Source organism: Terrapene carolina, unplaced genomic scaffold (assembly GCF_002925995.2).
Source record: "Terrapene carolina triunguis isolate 2854851 unplaced genomic scaffold, T_m_triunguis-2.0 Scaffold62, whole genome shotgun sequence".
Classification (NCBI taxonomy): domain Eukaryota; kingdom Metazoa; phylum Chordata; order Testudines; family Emydidae; genus Terrapene; species Terrapene triunguis.
In genome coordinates, this window is record NW_020664413.1 from 42,885,158 (window position 1) to 42,906,689 (window position 21,532).

Consider the following 21,532-nt stretch of genomic DNA (forward strand, 5'->3'; position numbering starts at 1 on the left):
CGAAAAACACCATACTAATATCAGTGCATATTTATTAGAATTGGCTGTTTGTCAAGCTTAAGCAATTAAATAAATTAAGACGCATCCTTCACTACATTTAGAAGCAATGTGCTGGCTGAAGTACAACTGTGATTTGCTTTTATCTGTAGGTAGCATGGAAATATTTGTCATTTGTTTCTCTACAAAGCTAATTTTGCAGACTTCTAAAACCAACAAAGCCATTTGTTCAATTAGAAAGCTGCGTGGCATGTCATAACCTAGCATATTCTACTCTGCTGCACTGGATTGCACCATTCTAAATAAACACAGTTGGCTATTAATACATGCAGTACTCTTAGGTACTATGAGCAAAATCTTGACCCTACTGAAGACAATTGGAGTTTTGCCATGGACCACAATAGGTCAGGATTTCACCCTACATATTTGTGACTCTTCAGCTTATTCCTAAACAAAGATTATCACATACAGAACTGGCTAGATCCTTGATCTCAGTATGGCTGCTTTGAATTGTTACAGGGCATAAAGCCGGAAAGGCAGTCAAACCAGTCAGTGGAGGATTCACTCACAATAGAGGAATTCACAGGTGGTGCAACACCACCTCAATCCCAGAAAAGGGGATGAGCCAAAGAAAGGAAGTATAGCCAGGGTGTCCCTATGCATTGCAATTCCCCACTGCTGAAACAGCCTTTTGGGACCATAGGTAGCTGGGTTTAAATTAAACCTTCCCTGAGGCTGCACTAGCATGAGCTCGGGACCAGCATCTCTGGCCCTCCTGCTTTTCGCTCCCATGCTGCAGGTTCTCCCACTCTAGACTCCTCTGGTTCAGGGAACTCCATCTCAACAGGGTCCAGTTGCTACATACAATGTCTGAGACCCCATTGTCCTCCTCAGAATGTCCTGGTTTGTTCAAGCCTGTCTTCCTTAACATCTACAGGTGCCCTGAACGAACTGGGTCATCCTCCTCAGTCCTCATCTGGTTCTGGGATGCCATTTCTTTTCTGGTCATCAGAACATAGCAGGCTAACCAGCTGTGTCTTTTTCAGCTCTCTAGAGTTCAGGTTCCTTTCTTTGCACAATTCTACTAGCTGACTTTTCCTGAGCTGTAGATAGCTCTTTATTTCTGTCTTTTCCTATTGTCTTCCCCAAAAGAAGACAAGAAAATAAATTTTCTTACTTTTTCCTTCTAATATCTATCTATCTATATCATCAGTGTCACAATCCCACCAAAGTATCATAGTTACAGGGCTGCCTGAACCTCTGCCCCCTTTCTGGTCTCTCTGAGTGTACTCCATTAGGTGTCAGGCTTGTGCCTTTACTCGTCTGGGCAGGTGTGCTGGAACAATTTGTATAGAGGAGGTGCTGAAAGCCATTAAACCCAACTGTAAGCCCTGTATATTATAGAAACTACTTCAAGCCAGGAGGTGCTGCCGCACCCCCAACACCCCTAGTTCCAGCATCTATGTGTCTGGGCTGGAATTTTACAATTCTCACTCACTTAGACCAGAATCTGCGTTCAACACCCCATTTTTGCCAACCATTTATTGTTACGCAGGTCTGAATGGATACCTGCATCTCTTCCCTTTGGCAGTCTGTGACCAGAGCTATACAGTGATGAACAGCCTTCTTCAAAGAAGTAGGTTTATTTAGTAAATGGAACAAAACATACAAGAAAATGATTTTAAAACAAGGAACAGGCTACTTGCATGCTTAGACTCATCCAATCATACGCTTTACTACAAACCAAGTTATATGGGCTTCCTGCTTGAGTTATAAGTGCAGAACAAATCCAACTTAGATTCTTTTAGCAAACTCTAGAGTTCCTTTATTGTGCTGAAAAAATTGTTAGATTCAGGTTCTGACAAACTTTCAAAGGGAAAATATTTTGCAGCTGGGAGCCTTAAACTGGCTGTGGACAGGAAGCGCCTCCAAGCTGAGTTTAACCCAAGTGTTATGTGTTCACAGCACCTTGCCCCACTCAGGAGAGCAGCACCCACATTCTGCACTTACTGGAGTTTCCAGGGACACATCAAGTATAGATCTGAGTACAGTAGAGTATTTTAGCCTGGAGGTAAAAAAAGAATACATGGAGGACTATTGTGAGGTCAGTATTTACAAGCAATGTCAAAGCCATTGCTACATCTTATTTGAGATGGTAGATAATGTTTTCACCCCTCAGCCACTCAGTTACTTTTTTCCAGATCCCTACCTCATTCAGGTGGTAGGAGAATGAGTCGAATCTGAAATGTAAAGACGTTGAGCCGAGTATCAGCTGTGTACTGATGATATTGCAGTCCAAATAACTTTGCGGGTAAAGTGCAAGACTTGGGAGTCAGGATGACTAGATTCTGTTCCTGGCTCTGACATACTGTGTGGCCATCGACAAGGCCCTTAATCTCGGTTTTCCAATCTGTTAAATGGGACTCAAAATACTCACCTCACAGTAGTGTTCAGAGACTTAACTTATTAACGTCTGTAAAGTGCTCTGAGGTCCTCAGATAAGTCACTATAGAAAAAAAATTATTATTGCACTAATCTTCCTCCTTTCCCCATCTTCTGCATCCCCTCTCCTCCCTATGTTATTACTCTTCCTTCTCTCAGTGTTCCGGAACATTCTCTCACCACACCGTACGACTAGCCAAATCCCCCCACATTAACTGTGAGCTATCACAGCTCTTCTCCTATCCCAATGCTTTGGGAGGGATCGGAAGGAGTGTGTGGAGACACAGAAAGCTTCTAATAATTGTTCCAACTTTTAACAAGTGCTGGTTGTAATGTGATAAAATCACTGGAACAAGAATGACAGCAAACCATAAACAGGACTGTTAGGCTACACAACAACTAAGTTAGCAACTTTCTTTAACACAGAAGGGGAAAAAGGGCAAAACTTGCTTTGATAATTCTGGTCCATATTTATCCCTTTTGTGATTCCATTGACTTCAATGGAGTTATATCAGGGATTAAATTTTTCCCTTGTATGTTTACTGTATTTGCAGGAAAATTTTTTAGGAAAAGATTGGATTAACCAATAAACAACCCCCCCCCCCCCACCTTCCGAAAACAACAAAAGACAGCTGTTTTAACTAAATACTTCTTTACTTTATCATAAATTAATTTCTGTGTTATATTTATATTCACAGTTGGGGGAAAACCCCTGTCTGTGCTAAACACAGAGTAATGCTTACCTTAGTGTGCAAGATCATAGCCCGTGACCACTTCAGCATTATATGTGGAATTAGATTTAGAGATAAATAATTCCTTCATTTCACCGGGGTGCTTTTGTGATGTTTGGTGCAAGGAGGCAGCAGGCAAGTGATAAGTCTGAACAAATCATGTGTGCTGTAATTGCTGCTTAGCTCTAATTACTGTTCAGGACCGTGTTTGCAACTTGATTCCAGAGGGAGGATAGCCTACCTAATGACATCATCAGACCAAATATAACCTAAAAGACTGACAATATATATTTTAATAGTGTTTCTACAGACCGTTTTTAAACTGTTGAAAAGTTGATTCTGTTCTTATATAGATTAAAACTTCAGCTGTGTGTTTTTATGGCTCATTTTTAAAGATTTTGAAAAAACAAATGGCATCAGCCCTTAATCATGGGCATTTTAGGTGACGTGGGAGGGGAAATTCTCTGTAACACATTACAGTACTGTGTTCATCTAACATAAGAAACTGCTTCAAGTATACAAACAAAATTTCTGTTTGAAATATTGACATTCTCCTATTGCAGGACTGATGGGCCCCACAGTCCGAATGGATCAATAGTCCTTCATACCACTACGCAGATAACTGACAAAATAAATTAACATACTTTTAGAAACATTTTAAAACCTACGTTAAGGACTCTTTCATTTGTGTTTTACTAATACACTAGACTATTAAAGCTCCTTCAAAGCTATTATAGTCTGTTATTTCACTGCCCAATTGAGGATTGTTTATTATATGAGCTATTAACATGATGGTGTAAAAATATACTTCAATGGCACATTTATGATACAAGTGGGGAATCAAACAATCGGATATTTAACTTCTTGGTATCTAGATTACTGACAAATTTGAAGCAGCAATTTTTTTAAAGTACTTCTTTTCAATTAAATAGAGAACAGATTGGGGTGGGATTTTTGATAAAACCCTAAAATTGACTTTCAGTGGGACTTGTACTCCAAAGGGGCTTGGATACTTTTGAAAATCCCTCCTCTGATCACTTGGGAAATGATCAAAAGGTTTAAGCTCTGTTTTGATAAATGATTTAAAAGCAAACAAAAATAAATATTACATCAAAATAAACAGATGTCAATAGAAGGTAGATGAGAGGCTCCATAAAGCAGCTTTAAAAGACTTCTATATCAAGCAGAATGAAGTGTAACCTTTCTTCTGATACAGTATGCTGTGGATTGAACTTCCTTTAGTTCAATATACACACATATATACTTTGTTAAAGTAAATGTTCACCCAAACAATGAAGCACTTTTACAGCTGTAAAACAGTTCAAAATGAGTAACCAATTGCAGTCACAGAGTTCCTGATTGAGGTACAAATCCTGCAATGAGCTCCAGGACTCTGTCTACACACAATTCATTGCAGGATCAGGGCCCAAGTTATTTATAATCCTTTAGCCTCAGGATGCAGCAGATTTTGTTCAAGTCTAACAAAAGGCTCCAATTTATTAGATGGCAATATCTAATGCCTTCCTCTATGCATAGGTCTTGTTTACACCAGTTTTCCTTTGAAAGTGTTCAGCTTGGACTAACATGGATGGAGTTACACACACACACACACACACACACACACACACACACAGATGAATTTAGTTCATTGTATTTGTTCAGAGCCATGTCCCAAAATAACTTCTCTTGTTCATATTCTCAAATTGCACACTATTCTTAGTGATAAATCACTTTCATTCCAGTTCTGAATATAGCATGCCTTATTCCACGGAGATAGAAGAGAGAATTCATTTGTTTTGATAGATCCTATAGCAAAGCATGGCTAATTCTACTCGTTTACTGCCAGAACAATTAATACTGGAGTACATGTTTAACGTGCATTAATTGTAGCTCTTAAATGTGTAAAGAGCCAAATAGAGATTGTCTATAAATATACCACATGGAAGCTCCACCAAAAACAGGGCCGGCTCCAGGCACCAGCCTACCAAGCATGTGCTTGGGGCGGCACCTGGAGGGGGGCGGCGCTCAGGGTTGGGTTTTATTTATTTATTTTTTTTAAACATACTGGGGCTGTTGGGGCACCCAGTGGCGCTCCAGCCCAAGAGCGGGGCCGCAACTGGGCTCGCCGCCCTCCCCCGTGGCGCTCCGGCCGCTGGGGACAGCGGAGCCGCAGCGGGCTCGCCGCCCTCCCCCAGCGCTCCAGCTGGCCGGGGAAGGCGGGGCCCCGGCCGGGCTCTCCGCCCTCCCCCGGCGCTCCGGCCAGTCGGGGAGAGCGGGGCCCCGGCCGGCTCACCGCCCGCCTCCCGGCGCTCCGGCCGCTCGGGGAGAGCGGGGCCGCGGCCGGGCTCAGTGCCCTCCCCTGCCGCGCTCCCCGCCGGGGCGCAGCGGGAGGCTTTTTTGCCTGGGGCGGCAAAAAAGCCTGAGCCGGCCCTGACCAAAAAGGCCAGAGATTAAAGACTGGCATAAACGGACAACCAAGAGATAGTATTTATTTATTTTTACTATGCTAGCATGTAGATAACAGTCTACTGAAAGATGGAGGATTAAGGTGACAAACAGAATGGGAGTGAATGATCTATTAAGAGCTAAGGATCTGATCCTGAGAAATGCTGAGCACCTGCAACTCCCTGAATTCAAGATGCATTGCAGATACTCAGCACCTCTCAAGATCAGGCACTTAGGGCCTTTCTACACTTGCAAGTTAATTTGAATTAAGGTAGGTGTGAATTTAAACTGCAAGAGCTATTCCAGAATAACCCCACATGTGGATACTCTTATTCCTAAATAAAGGTGCCCTGTTCTGATTTACCTTCATCCACTTTATGGATTACTTACTTAATCAATGTATAATGGAGACAAAGCTTTCTAATGAAAATTCCAAGGAACTCTCATAAAATTCCATTTAAATAACTAGTACTATTGCAACATTCAGTTTAATAACTCAAACAGGAAATTCCAAATCTTAAAAGTCCAACCTGAACTCGGATTCCTTTGGCATAAAACTTATTTCTCATATACCAGAGGTCTATTACAGGAGTGGATGGGAGAGATTCTGTGGCCTGTAATAGGCAGGAGGTCAGACTAGAGTATCATGACAGTCCCTTCTAACCTTCAAGTTTATGAATATTACATCAGGACAGCCTCAATAGTGATATCCCTCCCATGGGACTACATCATCAGGGTAAATCAGCCCAACACTCTAGGTCTCTTTATGCTGTAATCTTATGAGTTGAAATATTATTTCCCACCATCCTCCGCACCGAAACACACACAGGTGTTGGAGGTTAAATTGAAAAGTGCTTTTTCAGATTTTTGGATGAAAGATTCCATGTAAATACAATGTATTATTATTAAAATACCTGAGTATTCTTTTCTTAAATTAAAAACATCATTGATGCACTTTTTTTGATAAGCAAGACCCCAATGACAATTTATGCTTCCAAATTAGAAGTAATAGCAGTTTACGGAACATAAATGCCAGCATGTAGGTGAATATATAGGCAGACACAAGTGTTGTTATAGAATAGCATATATGTGTACAAAATTCATAGGTTGGTAGAGTTCAACCTCTTCACTTTTCTCCCCACATCCTCCCTCACTTGTTGCCCTATGAATAGCACTGTGGAGTGACAGGACTGCGGCTGCAGAAGTATATGTATATCCATTAAGCTCTTTGTTGCTCCTAACACCTACATGTGTTTTGACACATAGTCTTTGTGAGGATCCACAGATCTCGAACCACAGGCTTCCAGGCAACCTTCACATCCCAGTCACCATCCAGCGACTTGCTAGTAACTAGTGTGCTGAGTTCTAGTGAGCCCCACCAGAGAAGCCACCCATAGGTGTGCTGATTGGAGAAGTGCCCAGCCCCACCAATTGGTCTGGCTGCACTATTTAAGCCAGAAGGCAGCATTGGAAGTTGTCTGTGCAACTGGGTGAATATCTGGCTGGCTGAAACATTGAACCCAGCCTTCTTGCCTGACTCCTGAGCACTGCTTTCCTGACCTGCCTTGTTTCTGATCCCTGCCCCTGGTCTCCGACTCCGACCCTGACCCCTAGTTTGACTCCTGACCCTGGCTCCAGCTTTGACCCCGGTTTGACTCCTGCCTCCAGCTCTGACTCCCAGTTTCTGATTTGGCACAGTTTCTGGCCTCTGATCGCCACTGCAAGACTACTAGGCCTGACTTCCACTGCTCCAACCACTAGTCATGACTGCCCAAGCCCCAGTCATGACAGTCCTCGAGAATAATTTTAATGTATGCCAATACATACTTGTGATTGATTGACAACAGCCTGCCACATCCTGGACAAACCTTATGGAATTATGACAAACTTTATTGAATAAATATAGTCTTATTGAATTGGATTTAATACCTTTGGGGTCCAGTGTATTACAAATAAAATTTTATGTTATTGGGGGGAGGGGATAGCTCAGTGGTTTGGGCATTAGCCTGCTAAACCCAGGATTGTGAGTTCAATCCTTCAGGGGGCCACTTAGGGATCTGGGGCAAAAATCAGTACTTGGTCCTGCTAGTGAAGGCAGGGGACTGGACTCAATGACTTTTCAAGGTCCCTTCCAGTTCTAGGAGATAGGATATCTCCATTAATTTATATACTTTTTATTTTATGTGTGATGTTGCACTCCATATGTTTATGGAAATACGCTTATGAGTGTAAATATAATGTAACTGGAATATGCTTTATGCAAAAGGTCTCTTGTAAGGTATCATTACAAAGCTTATAATCTACTGAGTGTGTTCATCCTATTTGTATGAATGTATCATTCTTGTATCTGAAGCTAGAAATATGAAGTATTACTCTGAAGTCCTATTGTAACTATGGGGTCATTGATGGTGGCTTGGAATCTTGATGACTCCCATTAACTAAGACAATTGGTTGTAAATGGCTCTGTTTACTTGTAAGCCTTCCTGTACTCGTGGATGCCAGCCAGTGAGTAATGAAGTCTCACAGGACATGTGAACATGTCACATGATACTGGAATCCATCTTAAACCTAGTGCTTTTCCATTTAGAAGGAAGGGTGGGAATCCAGAGAGAGACAAAGGATTCCCACCTTGTGCCAAAGATATAAAAGGGGGTGGAACAGAACAAAGGGGGCTGCCAGTCATGAGAAATCCCCTAATTACCACCTGCGCTGGAACTAACAAGAACTGTACCAGGAGAAAGGATTGGGCCCAGACTAAGCAAGAGTCTAGTCTCTGAAAGAAGCTTATTGGAACATCTCTGAGGGTGAGATTTACCTGTATTCAGTTTCTTAAATGTAGTAGGCTGAGACATGCGTGTTTTGTTTTATTTTGCTTGGTAACTTACTTTGTTCTGTCTGTTAATACTTGAAACCACTTAAATCCTACTTTTTATACTTAATAAAATCACTTTTGTTTATTAGTAAACCCGGAGTAAGTGATTAATACCTGGGGGAGCAAACAGCTGTGCATATCTCTCTATCAGTGTTATAGAAGGCAGACAATTTATGAGTTTACCCTGTATAAGCTTTATACAGAGTAAAATGGATTTATTTGGGATTTGGATCCCATTGGGAACTGGGTGTCTGGGTGCTGGAGATAGGTGACTTGCTAAGCAGTTTTTGGTTAAAGTCTGCAGCTTTGGGGGCAAGGATCAGACCCGGGTCTGTGTTGCAACAGACTAGTGTGTCTGGCTCAACAATGCAGGGTTATGGAGTCCTAAGCTGACAGGGAAAATGGGCTCAGAGGTAGTTTCAGCACATCAGGTAACAGTCCCAAGGGGGACTCTGTGACCGAACCCATCACAGTGGCGTAGTCAAACAGGATCTGTGCGCAGCTGATTGCTTTGAGACACTGGTAGTTCTGAGTGTGGTGGCTGGAGAACAGACAAAGTGGTTACTGGTTTGTTATTTTCTGTTTATTTCAGGTGAGGGAAATAAGCACAAGAAAGCAGGAAAATGACTACCAGTAAGGCAGCTACAAAACTAGAGCTGGCCAGGCAGGAAGCACAAGAGAAGGCAAAAGACTGCGAGTTTCAAATTAGGCTCAAAGAAGCAGAGGCAACCAGGGAGGAAGCTGCTCACAAAAGAGTGATGGACTTAAAAGACAAAGAAATTGAGGCACAGAAAGCTGCCCAGGAGGAGAAGGAAAGAGAGAGGCAGCTAGCCCTGGAGTTAAAAGTCAGAGAAATATATGGCCCAAATTGAGACCCAGAAGCATGAACTGGATGTAATGGAGTGGAAAAGACAGAACCCTTCAGCAGCTGGCTCCACTTCCCCAAACATCCATCAATGGGAGCAATTATGCCCACAGTATGATGAATCCAGTGATATTGCCGAATATTTCATCACCTTTGAGAGACTGTGTACTCTCCAACGTGAATCCTGAAGATCAGATGATGACTACTTTGGTTGCAAAATTGACTGGGGGAGCTCTGGACATATTCTATAAGCTGCCTATTGCTGATGCTTCAAACTATGGTAAATTTAAGGAACTGGTTTTGAAACAGTTCCAGATTACACCTGAAACCTACAGGGTAAAATCCAGGAGTCTTAAGAGGGGATCTGGATTGAGTAATGTGGCTTATGTAAATGAAATGAGTGATTTATTAGACAAGTGGGTGAGGGGAAAAAGCATTATAAGCTTGGAAGAAATGTGTAATTTAGTTACTCAGGAACAGTGATGATGTAAAATAGTATTTGTGGGACAAAAAGGTGGGTGCAGTAGGTGAATTAGCTGGGTTTGCAGACTCTTTTGAGAAATCACAAACTGCAATTAAACATAAACCACTGGCAGAGGGGTACAGGGTTGGTGGAAAGCAGAATCACCATGGGAAAAAGGAGGCTGGGAGTTTACCTCTCCATTCCCCTATTACTCATCCCAAGTCTCCTGTACAAGTAGAGGAGCCCAAAAGGTGCTATCATTGTAAGTCCACTGAGCACCTGAGGAATAAACGTCCTTGGCTGAGTGGGAAAAGGCACCAGGTAACACATGAAGCTGCAGGATATCTCAGGCTACTGCCTCTTACCACACAGGATTTGTAAAGGTAGCTTCTACACAACCAAGCAGTGAGCACATGCATGCTGTTAAGCTTAATGGCAGAGTGCTCCAAGGTTTAAGGGACACTGGTGCAGAGATCTCTGTGGTCAGGAGGGACCTGATCCAGAAGGATTTGTTACCATGAAAAATGGCAGAATTAGAATTAGTGGGAGATTACAAAGTCCTTGCACCTTTAGCCAAGGTACACATGGAAACTGGGGATTTGCAGGCTGAAATAACTGTTGCAGTGATGGCACACAATTTTGCACCGTTTCTACTGGGGAATGATTTTTTGATGTGGCAGAATCTGTCCCAGGGTTTGTTAGCAGCAAGAAGGAATCTTGTGCTGAAAGCCCCAGAGGGGAGGGTAAAGTCACAAGTGCTGCTGGGGAAATATGTCTCTTTAATTCCTCGGTAGCAGCAGGGATAGTTGTAACTAGCTCCTGTAGCCCCGGGGCTCAAGGCAGGTCCCTGCGGGAAGGGCTGGATAGAGCCAGCTCCTGTCCTGTGATCCTCTCCCTGGGGGAGGGGGATGTTCCAACTTGTAACAGGGAGGCCTTCCCAGCTGCTGACTGCCAGGAAGTTGCAGGTCATCAGGGGACAGGTCCTGCCCTGGGGTGCACAGAGACATGTAGCCTGGAGATGGAAGTTGGGGTCCTGACAACCGCTGCATGGTAACTTACAACTGGTGCCCATCACCCTGTTATTAGTCTCTGAATAGAAAGCAAGAAAAGAGAAAGAGAAAGCATATGTTTAGGCAGCCTATCTTCTGCTGGGAACACCACAGTGAAGAAAGGGAGCTGTTCAACCTTGAAATACCCTTGTCCAAAAGGGGAACCCTGCGAGTGGGTGCTTTTGCTGTACCATAGAGCAGGATTAAGTGCAGTTGCCCTGAATTGGGACAGTAGTAATAGGGTAGAAGTATACTTCTGAGACATACAGTACGTTGTACTTCCTTTAGTCAAAGAGTTGCTAGTGCTTAACTTATTGAGAGTCACAGTTGTTAGATGATCAAATAATTAATCTGCAAAACAAGTTGCTACCTATTGATTGTTAACAAGCAATTGTTGTGGTCAAATAGAGTCGATAGGTGGCCACTTTAATTTTGTATTTTTAGAAACTATATAGTTGCAAAAATATTGATTTCAATCATAAGTTCAGTTTTTGCAAAAAAAATTCTCTAATTAACACATTACAGTACTGTGTTGATCTAACATAAGAAACTGCTTCAAAATGTACAAACAAAATTTTTGCTTGAAAAATTGACACATTCTCCTATTGCAGGACTGATGGGCCCCACAATCCTAATGGATCAATAGTCCTTCATACCACTACGCAGATAACTGACAAAATAAATTAACAACATACTTTTAGAAACATTTTAAAACCTACGTTAAGGACTCTTTCATTTGTGTTTTACTAATACACTAGACTATTAAAGCTCCTTCAAAGCTATTATAGTCTGTTATTTCACTGCCCAATTGAGGATTGTTTATTATATGAGCTATTAACATGATGGTGTAAAAATATACTTCAATGGCACATTTATGATACAAGTGGGGAATCTAACAATCAGATATTTAACTTCTCAGTACCTAGATTACTAACAATAGTATTACTGGTTCCTTGGGAATAATTTCAGTCATCATTAAAACTGTTTTAAATGGGTATTTTAAACTTTCATATGTATATTATCAACCTGATATACCACCTGCTTCAGCCTTGCTGGAAACGCTGTCTAAGTTCAAGGTATTTAAAATCTTGGGGAATGGCCATTCGCTTGGGGTTACACCTGGTCTGCTGGAGACCTGCCAGCTATTGGGAGCCTGGGCAGGTCAGGATACTTGGGAGGAGGTAGCAATGACCTGAAACTGCTCCCCTAGCCTGCCCTCCTGAATTGACCAGCAGTGAGGAAGATGGGTCACATAAGAAAGTCAGGCCGAGGAAGTTCACATTTCCCATGCAGATTTTTTTCTCCTGAGACACGGATCTTTGAGCAGGTCTCCAGCAGACCAGGTTTAACCAGCGGCCCTGTGTCATTTGTTCCCCTAGGTGCACTCCCCATCCTATCAGGGAAGCGTCCATGGTGAGCATGAGCACTGGGGAGTGTTGATGAAACGGGACACCTGTGCATAAGTTCTCTGGTTTTGTCCACCATTGTAGGGAGGCCAATACGTTCGCTGGAGAAGTTAGCATCATGCAGAAGCTGTGTCTGCTGGGTTTGTAATTGGAGTTGAGCCAATCCTGGAGACAACTCATGCGTAATCTGGCATATTTGACCATGAAGGTGGTGGCTGCCATGTGACCAAGCAGCTGTAAGCAGGTTCGTGCCTGTATTCTGGGGCGAACAGAGAGCGTGCGTATGAGATGTGCAATAGTGAGGAATCTGTTGTGTTGAAGCGAGGCTTTGGTTCGAATTGAATCCAGGTGAGCTCCGATAAACTTGATCTGCTGTGTGGGTAACGAGGCGGATTTTTGGAAGTTTATTTGCAGGCCTAGACTGTGGAAGAGGGAGATGGTAAAATGTGTCACTTTTAATGTCTCGTCATATGAGCTGTCCTTGATAAGGCAGTCATCTAGGTAGGGGGAAAGTATAATCCTGTGCTTGCGGAGGTGGGCCACGACTACGGCTAGGGTCTTGGAGAATACTCACGGTGCTGTGGAGAGTCCAAATGGAAGTACTCTGTATTGAAAGTAGTTGTGTCCGAGTGTGCTGGATGAATGGCTATGTGAAAATAGGCATCTTGTAGGTCGAGGGCTGTGAACCAGTCCCCTTGTTCCAGCGTGGGTATTATTGTGACCATCTTGAATTTCTGTACATGCACAAATTTGTTCAGTCAGTGTAGGTCTAATATAGGTCTCCTTCCCCGCCTTTCTTTTCGGTCAGAAAGTAGTGGAAGTAGACTCATTTACCCTGATGTTGCGTTGGTACAGGTTCCACTATACCTAGTTGTAGAAAATGAGCCACTTCTATGCAAAGTAGGTGCTCATGAGAGGGGTCCCTGAAGGGGGACAGGGAAGGAAATAAAAGGGATGGAGTAACCTAACTGAACTATTTCCAGGACCCAGCGGCCCTGTGTGATCTGTTTCCAGACATGGTGGAAAGCCTGGAGGCGGTGGCCAAATAGGTGGCAGAGTCAAGGGGTGGTTGCGCAGACCCCCGACCAACACTTCAAAATTGCTGTTTGTTTCCCGATGGGTGGGAGGTAGCTAGTTGTGCATGGTTTTGTCTGCACCTAGGAGGTCTGTTGCGGTTCCTCCCAATATCAAACGGTCTGGGCTGGGGCCAGTGATATTGTGCCCAGTGCCTCTGATAAGGTTGATACTGTTGTCTCCGGGAGAGGGATGGGTATATGCCCAGTGTGCACAGGGTGGCTCTAGAGTCTTTCATAATGTGAAGGACTTTGTCGGTTTTTTTAGAGAAAAGTTTATCTTTGTCAAAGGGAAGGTCCTCCACTTTGGTCTTCAGATCTTTGGGGACACCAGATGCAGAGAGCCGGGAAGACCTGAGCATGACCACCTCAGTCACGGTAGTGCGGGCTGCTGTGTCCGCCATGTCCAGGGATGCTTTTAGCACTGTCCTGGACACCAATTGACCCTCAACAAGGACTGACTTAAAGTCCGCTCTCCTGTCCTCTGGGATATGGAAGGTAAAATCAAAGAGCTTGTTGTAGTTGTCGAAGTCACAGCTTGCGAGGAGGGCGGAATAATTTGCAATTCTGAATTGCAAAGTGGAGGAGGTATAAACCTTGTGGCCCAGGAGGTCAAGCCATTTGAGATTCTTGTCTTGCGGGGTGGGGCGGTATTGTGGCTGTTTTGTCCTGCGTGTCGCTGCATCCACTAAAAGAGAATTTGGTTGTGGGTGGGAAAATAGGAAATCTACATCTTTAGCGGGAACATAATATTTTCGTTCAGCCTTTTTGCATGTTGGTGGTATGGAGGCAGGAGTCTACCAGAGTGTATCAGCTGGTTCTAGGAGGGCTTCATTTATGGGTAGCGCGATCTTTGAGGGTGCAGAGGGTTGGAGGATTTTGAGGAGTCTGTGTTGTGTCTCCTGGACTTCTTCCAAAGAAATGTCCTGGCTGAGTGCCACCCTCTTGAAAAGTTCCTGGAATTGCTTAAAGTCATCCACATTTTGTGGAAGCAGGAGGGCTCCCTCTGCAGCTGATGGAGAGATAGGAGCTGGTCAGGGAAGGGTTCATAGCCCACCTCTTCAGGAGGGAGTTCAAGAGCCCTAGATGTAGATGGAGCTGGAGATAGAGGCGCAGAGCGGACTTGCGGTCTGGTGGAAGGGCTGCAAGGAGGAGTGGCAGCACTGAGGGTAAAGATCTCGCAGGAGACCCTTTACCCTTTTGAAAGTCTCTGTGTGGAGACATTGGGGCTTCCTGCCTCTTTGCTCAAGAGGGTGAAGCCGCGCTCCCAATTGGTTCCGACCTGGCAGGGGAGCTTGAGGGAGAGGGTTTACTTGTGCCCATCTCCATAGGTGACTGCAGAGATGTCTCCATCAGGAGCATTTTTAGCCACAAGTTCCTGTCAAGACGAGTCCTGGTTTTCAGGCTGGTACAATGAATACACTCGGCAGGGACGTGTGTCTCACCGAGGCACTTCACACAGTGTGAGTGTCCGTCAGACCGCGGAATAGGCTCCTTACAGGAGTCACATTTCTTAAAGCCTGGGGACCCCGGCATCATTGAAGTATGATTGCCTGGGGAGAGCGTCTCAACGGGAGATGAACGTGAGGGGAATTTTTTTTTTTTTTTTTGAAACTAACAAACTATTCTAAAGGAAGGGAGAGAACTAAGATATTTCTGTCTAACTAAGACAATTTCTTTCTACTTATTTCCTTCAGTGACCAGGGAAGAGGTTCAGCACTGCCCTGAGTCCCGTCTTCAGCCGAGGACGGTTAAGAAGGAACTGAGGGAGGTGCGGGACGCGCGCGCTCAGGCTGACCCTAACGATGCCGCAAGACAGCAGCTGAACGCGTGCATCCTGACTAGGCACTGCTACCAAAAAATCTCTGATCAACGGCGCCGGGACGCACCATCACCTGCAGTGGAGCACCCACAGGGACAGCACTCAAAGAAGACTGATAATACTTTGACTTTCACAGCCACTTCTATAAAGGCTTCCCACAGGTTGGGCACTTTGCTTTTATACTTCAAAGTTGTCTTCTGTGTAACTTAGCAAGAAAACTGCTCGTTTCTTGTGAAGTCCAAAACCCAAGCAAATAAGCCAACTATACTACAAACACTGTTTACTCTATATTTAACTTTTTTCTTTTAAATTTTGTTTCTCAAAGCTGTTCTGCTGAGAGATCCAACTCCAAGCTTTCCTCATTGCTGTTATTGTCCAAGAAAAGTGAGTCTAGAGGCCAACTGGTCAGGGCCCCACTAAGCTAGACACTGTACAGACATAGTAAATGACAATCTTTGCCCCAAATAGCTGGCAGTCTAAGAGTGAATTGAATACTAATGATTATGTGGGTAAAATTCTACTCACTAAAATGAATGTCAATAAGTGGGATTTAGCTTTTTTCCTTCTACAGTGGCAAAAATGTTTCATTTTTCTTAAGTGCAACTCCGTTTGACAGATGAAGACAGCTTTCCACTTATAATGAAAACTAATCAGACTTCATTAATGAAAACAGTAATGTGACAATTACTATGTGCCTTCATGAAATTCTGCAATGTGAGATTTGAGTAAGTGCACTGAGTATGCTTATTTCTACTTTTTCCACAAGAAAGGCGATCACACATTCAATGTGCATACAAGATTACTGTACACATTCCCTTGTATGACCATCCAACATCTTGACAGATGAAAGGAAACACAACATAGTCCGTCAGTCAATGGTGCTTGAAAGTAGTGTGGCAGAAGAGCCCAATGCACAAGCAGCAGACATTCCCACAGTAGCTACAGGTTCACTTGCCAGATGGAGGCTGGAGCACACATTGTTTCCTGGAACTCCTGTGGGCCTCAGCTTGGGCTCTCTGATGGCTCTCTGTGATGACTGCACCAGCCTTGACTGGACTTCTCCAGACTGAGCGGTTGTGGGCAGGGTTCTCTCAGTTGTCAGTGGGAATGCTGAATTTCCTGAGACCTTGCCACTGTATCACAGCTTTGGCCTTCCTCTGCATCACAGGTAGTTCTTGAGTTGGCCATAGAGCAGTCTTTGGCAGACGATCTTGAGGCATACGCTCCACTTGTCCCAGTCAGCGAAGCTTGCAAGTGTTCAGCGCAGTCTGCAGAGACTGTAGGCTGGTTCTCTCAAGAAGCTTGTTGTTAGTGATCCATTGGTCCCAAGTGACTCTCAGGATTTTTCTGACACAGCAAAGGTGGAAGCTATTCAATCTCCACACCTGTTCTGAGTATGTGACCCAGTTTTCACAGCTGTAAAGGAGGGTACTGAGGACACAAGCCTGATAAACAGACAGCTTTGTGTTCAGGGTTAGCAGCTTGTTGTTCCAGACCTGTGAGGTAAGTTTGCCAAAGGTGAAAAAGGCTTTGCTGATTCTTGCGCCAAGTTCTCTATCAACGCTAAGTCAGCTGGTTAATGTTAAGACAAGGCAGTCTAGAGCTTCATTATTGATTTAGATTTTAGGTGGGATGTTGGTGCCCTGTGACATGACAACTGTTTTCTTGATTCTGATTACCATGCTGAACTTGATACATGTATCGGAGAACTTATTCATCATGATCTGCAATTCATCGGGTGAGTTAGAGACATTTCATTAGTGGTGTGAGTAATCCAGCTTTTTGGTAACTGGTTGAACAAAAAACAGTAACTCTTGTTACTTTCCCAATATTGTATATCAATTCAAATATCCTATCTCATCAGACCTTGCTTTAGGAATGAAAATGTCCATATAGATGAGGAGCTGGCTGCCTCCACCAACAAACGAGGAAGGCTGTGCATGGAAGAGTTCCAGAAATACCTCAGAATAGGAATTTCCTTATGTTTTGTCCATCAGGTCCACAGACCAGCAATGTGCCACTGGAATTTGCTAATGAGCAGTAGCATTCTACTTGGTCTTCCTGTACGCTTCCTCAGGGCATCCGGAGCTATGGGTGACCTTGTCACCCCCTTGCCTTAGCACAAAAGATTTGGTTGTGTTAAACTGAGTGACAGCTCCCTGTCACCCCAGTTTGTTAGCCAGCCCAACAAGTTCCCTAGGTCTCTGCCTGCCCTCGTTGCCTTGCAGGTAACATTTGATACACTCTTGTCCCTGAACTCCCCGGAAGAGCATTTCACTGCAGTATCCAGCCTCTCTCTCTCGACACCCACAGAAATTACCAAGTTTGCTATCTCCAAAGAGACAGGATACACACCAGCCTATTGGCTCAGCTAAGGATTTACATTTTACTTTAACACATTGCACTGGTATGAACTTATAGTAAAACCAAGAGTAAGTTTATTAATAAAGGACAGAAATTTAAGTGATAATAAGCAAGGATAATAGAAACCGAAACCGGCTTCAAATGAAACAAAAGCATAACATGCTATCTAGTGACTAAAAAACTTAACAGGCTACAATCCTTATCTAAAGCAGTTTTCTCACCTACAGCTACTTCTTAGCATCAACAACCCACATGGCTGGGGACTCACCATTCATGGATGCAAAGAGCACTGACCTTAACCGAAATTTTGTTTTGCTTCTCCTTACATTTCCCAAAGTTTGTTGTCTTTGTCACCAACCCCTGAAGTTCAGACACCAGCTCTTCCTATGCCGATTTCACATCCTCATGTTAATTTGTTCCTCCCATTTACCTCAGATGCAAATGAACTGCCTGATGTCTCTGGCATCAGCATGCTGAATTTACATTAGAGACTGGGAGATAACTGTGCTTTCTTGTCTGGAAGAAAACTTTTTTCTCCCTTTGTTTGGTTGCAAACTTTAAAGCATAATATCAGTAAGTACCCATAATTCCTTATATATTGATAATACACACATTTCACAATTATATTAAATGCCCAGTGTATCACTGGCTTTCATTTGATATCTCACACAACATTCTTTAGCACGACACCAATGTGTTAGGTGTAGTGAGTTTGTCAGGCTTGATAGGTACTGCTGTTACATGACAATGAACTCTTGGCACTGAGGGGCTCTAAGGGTCACACTTCCCCATTTAGTGCCTGCAAAATACCACTTCACATTTGTATAGAACATCTAGACTCCTACATGCTTTAGAGATTAGGATCATGATTTAGTCCTGAGTTACCCCAGCTTCTTGCACAAAAAGCCAGAGGCCCTGGTAGTGGACACCCCAGACAGAGGAGATCACAGTTGCACAAGTCCCTGTGGGCAGTGTTGGCCATAGAGAAGACATAGCCAGGATTCCAATGGGCTGTATTAATTCAGTACATACTTCAAGCAGTCTCCATCAGCAAGGATCCTAACGAGCTCCAGGTATTTTAAAACTGCCCATCCTGAGTGTAAATATTATCTGTCCACCCCTAGGAGTGATTCCTCATTGGAGTGCAGCAGGCCCTGGTGGCACAGAGGGGTGGAATTTGCACATACAAAACCTTCTGAGTCACTGTGGGTGAGTAGAGCCCTATATATTATATATATTATATTATGAGCTTGAAAGCTTGTCTTTTTCACAAACAGAAGGTCCCATAAAAGATATTGATACCCACAACACTACACAACAGTTTAGGATGGGAAATCAAATGTTATTTATTTAGCTATAGAAGGAATTTGGAAAAGCAGAACATAACTTGAGTTGAAATTTAACCAAGAGCCTGGGATTACCATGTTCTTGCAAAAAAAAGAGTATTTAATGGCAACAAGAGATCAAGGCTTCAACTTTATATCTTATCTAAATTATAGCAAAAAAATGTATTGGCACACAGTGCACCAAAAGCCTTCCTTGGACAATGACTATATATTTAACAGAGATAAAGCTGGGCAGAATGGAAGTGCAGGAGAACTGCCCCAGGACACAAGGAATTTCTTCTATTGATCATCACAGAGTACTCAGGTGAAAAAGATGTCCTGATAAGTGTCTTGAAGACAAGGTTACCTCATCATTTGTTCAAAACTATTTGTATTTCCAAGAGAATGTACATTTAATGTCTGGTCACACCATTTTATATAGTTTTGAATCCATTTTATCTTAAACAGGTATAGTGCCTCTCTTGCATTTAGATATGTTATTGAAAACAAAAGAAATGCATTAGGTAAATGTATATTCTTATAATATTTGTAATAAGTTTTTAAAATATTTAATTTTCATTTATATTACTTTTCATTTCCAAAACTGAAGTTTGGTTCACAAATTAAAAAAAAGAAGATTTCACCAACTGAAATTATGTTATGAAATTATCATACTATGCATGAGCAGTATGTTAGATTTAGTTACTTAGGTCCTAATTCAGGTAAGCATCCTTATTCATTAAAGCATTTAAATATGTGTTTACGCTTAAGTGTTTTCCCTCATTGAAGCTTGTTATGTGTCAAACATGTCAAAAAAACACAAATACATACCACTTATCCTCATGAGGTACTCAGATCATGGCAAAACTGAAGTTTAAAAATTAGACTGTTGTCACTTACCCAAGTGAAATATAATATAATATTTAAAAAATAGGGACACTTTCTTGCTCCCCTATTTCAAATATGTCAATTAATTTTGTTGAAACCTTTCAAAAACGTTATCCTTTGGGATGAAATGAAGTATGAGAAGGTTCAGATGAAATAGGGTTCTCTCTAAATTTTTTTGAAGAAATTTATGGAAGAGTGAAATTAGGGTTTTACAAAGCAATGTTTTTTTCAACACATAGTTCTTGTAGTTCTAATGCTACTCACACCAACAGAGAAAAAAGAAAACCTGCAGTTCAGATTCTCTGGATGCCTAACAGGTAAAACTTTTCTCAAGTCTGTTAAATTACAATATGGATAATGTTTAAAACAAATGTGGTATACTTTTTCAACATTCTGGGATCTCACAAACAAGTTTAACTTTCACAGATCCTCTGTGTTTCATCTTTAACCTTCTCTTCTTACTATGGAAAAATATTTACAAATTTTCTTTAAGTTAAATTATGCTCCATTTTAGACTTGCCATAAACCAAATACTCAGCGCTACAGCACACTAGTCCACGTGGACCAAATTCTGATCTGTTACCCTGGTGTGAATCTGCAACAATTCCACTGACGTCAATGGAGTTACTTAGCTTTCCACCATTGTGTGCGCAAAATTTGGCCCACTGCATTAGAGCCATAATGATGGGTGTAGTTCTATGCAGAGAAAACTGAAAAGGAAGACCAAGGACTTGGCTGGCACATTTTCATCTACGTGCGCAAGTATTTTGATCAAGATTAATGGGAATTTCATGCATAAGAGCACATGATCCTTTTCATACTACTACTACTTAGGTCCAGATTTTTAAAGGTATTTAGGCATTGTTGCGGTCAGTATAGCAATGCTTAAGTGATTTAGGAGCCTATGTCTCATTTTCAAAAGGGATTTAGGTACTTAATATTGTGTACCGCAATGCCTAAATACTCTTAAAAATGGGCCTTAGTTCTTATGTTATAGTAGAAAAGAATGAAAAAGAAAAAGATCCACATTGTTATTCCCAAACTGAGCTACATACATTAATGTAAATAATGCTATCCATTCAGAAGAAAAAACATTTCTAGTAACTGCCAGCAAGTAAGAATAGAGATACCCACTGGGAGATGAACAAAAAATGGTGGTTACTTACCTGTAACTGGAGGTTCTTCAAGATGTGTAGTCCCTATATGTACTCGACACATGGCTACACGTGCCCACAATGTGCCTAAGATAGCAGATTACCAGCAAGTAGTGTCTGTTGGTCCACACTTGCACAGTTGTTCTCCTCGAGCTCTGAACTGAGGGCAGAAGGGGTGGAGCAGACCAATGCCTCTCCAGTTCCTCTTCTTACTGTGAATCATATAAAATACAAAGAGGAGGGGAAGCAGGGAGAACAGTGCAATATAGATAGGGACCACACATCTCAAAGAACCTTTAGTTACAGGTAAGTAACTCCATTTCTTCTTCGAGTGCTGGTCCCTAAGTGTATCCCACACATGGGTGATTGATAATCAGTATTTAAACAGGGAGTGCAAAGATGCAGTTGGTATAGATGCTTGTAGTACCGCAGTCCTAACAGCTGCATCTGCAGAGGAGGCTTGTACTAATGCGTAATCCTTCATGAATGGATGGATGTAGCTGTAGGTAGGCATTCTACAGATGTCCACTATAAGTACCTCTCCTAGAGATGACCTTGAGGTTGCTTATGCTCTAGTGGAATGGGCTCTTAGCCCATCCAGAGGAGGAATACATATCAATCTGTAACACAGAATGA

General features: G+C 42.6%; 1 protein-coding gene across 3 annotated transcripts in view; it reads right to left on the reverse strand.

Annotated features, from left to right (window-relative positions):
* The window catches only part of ZNF385B (zinc finger protein 385B), a 240,519-nt gene that overhangs the window by 96,972 nt on the left and 122,015 nt on the right, over positions 1-21,532 (reverse strand). The window contains exon 1 of one of the 3 annotated variants that reach the window (XM_024204031.1): positions 3,183-3,341. The exons of the other annotated variants lie outside the window; for them this stretch is intronic. The gene's annotated coding sequence lies outside the window, so the exon portion shown is untranslated. Of the gene's footprint in view, positions 1-3,182; positions 3,342-21,532 lie in introns of those variants that run through there. 3 annotated transcript variants of the gene reach the window in all.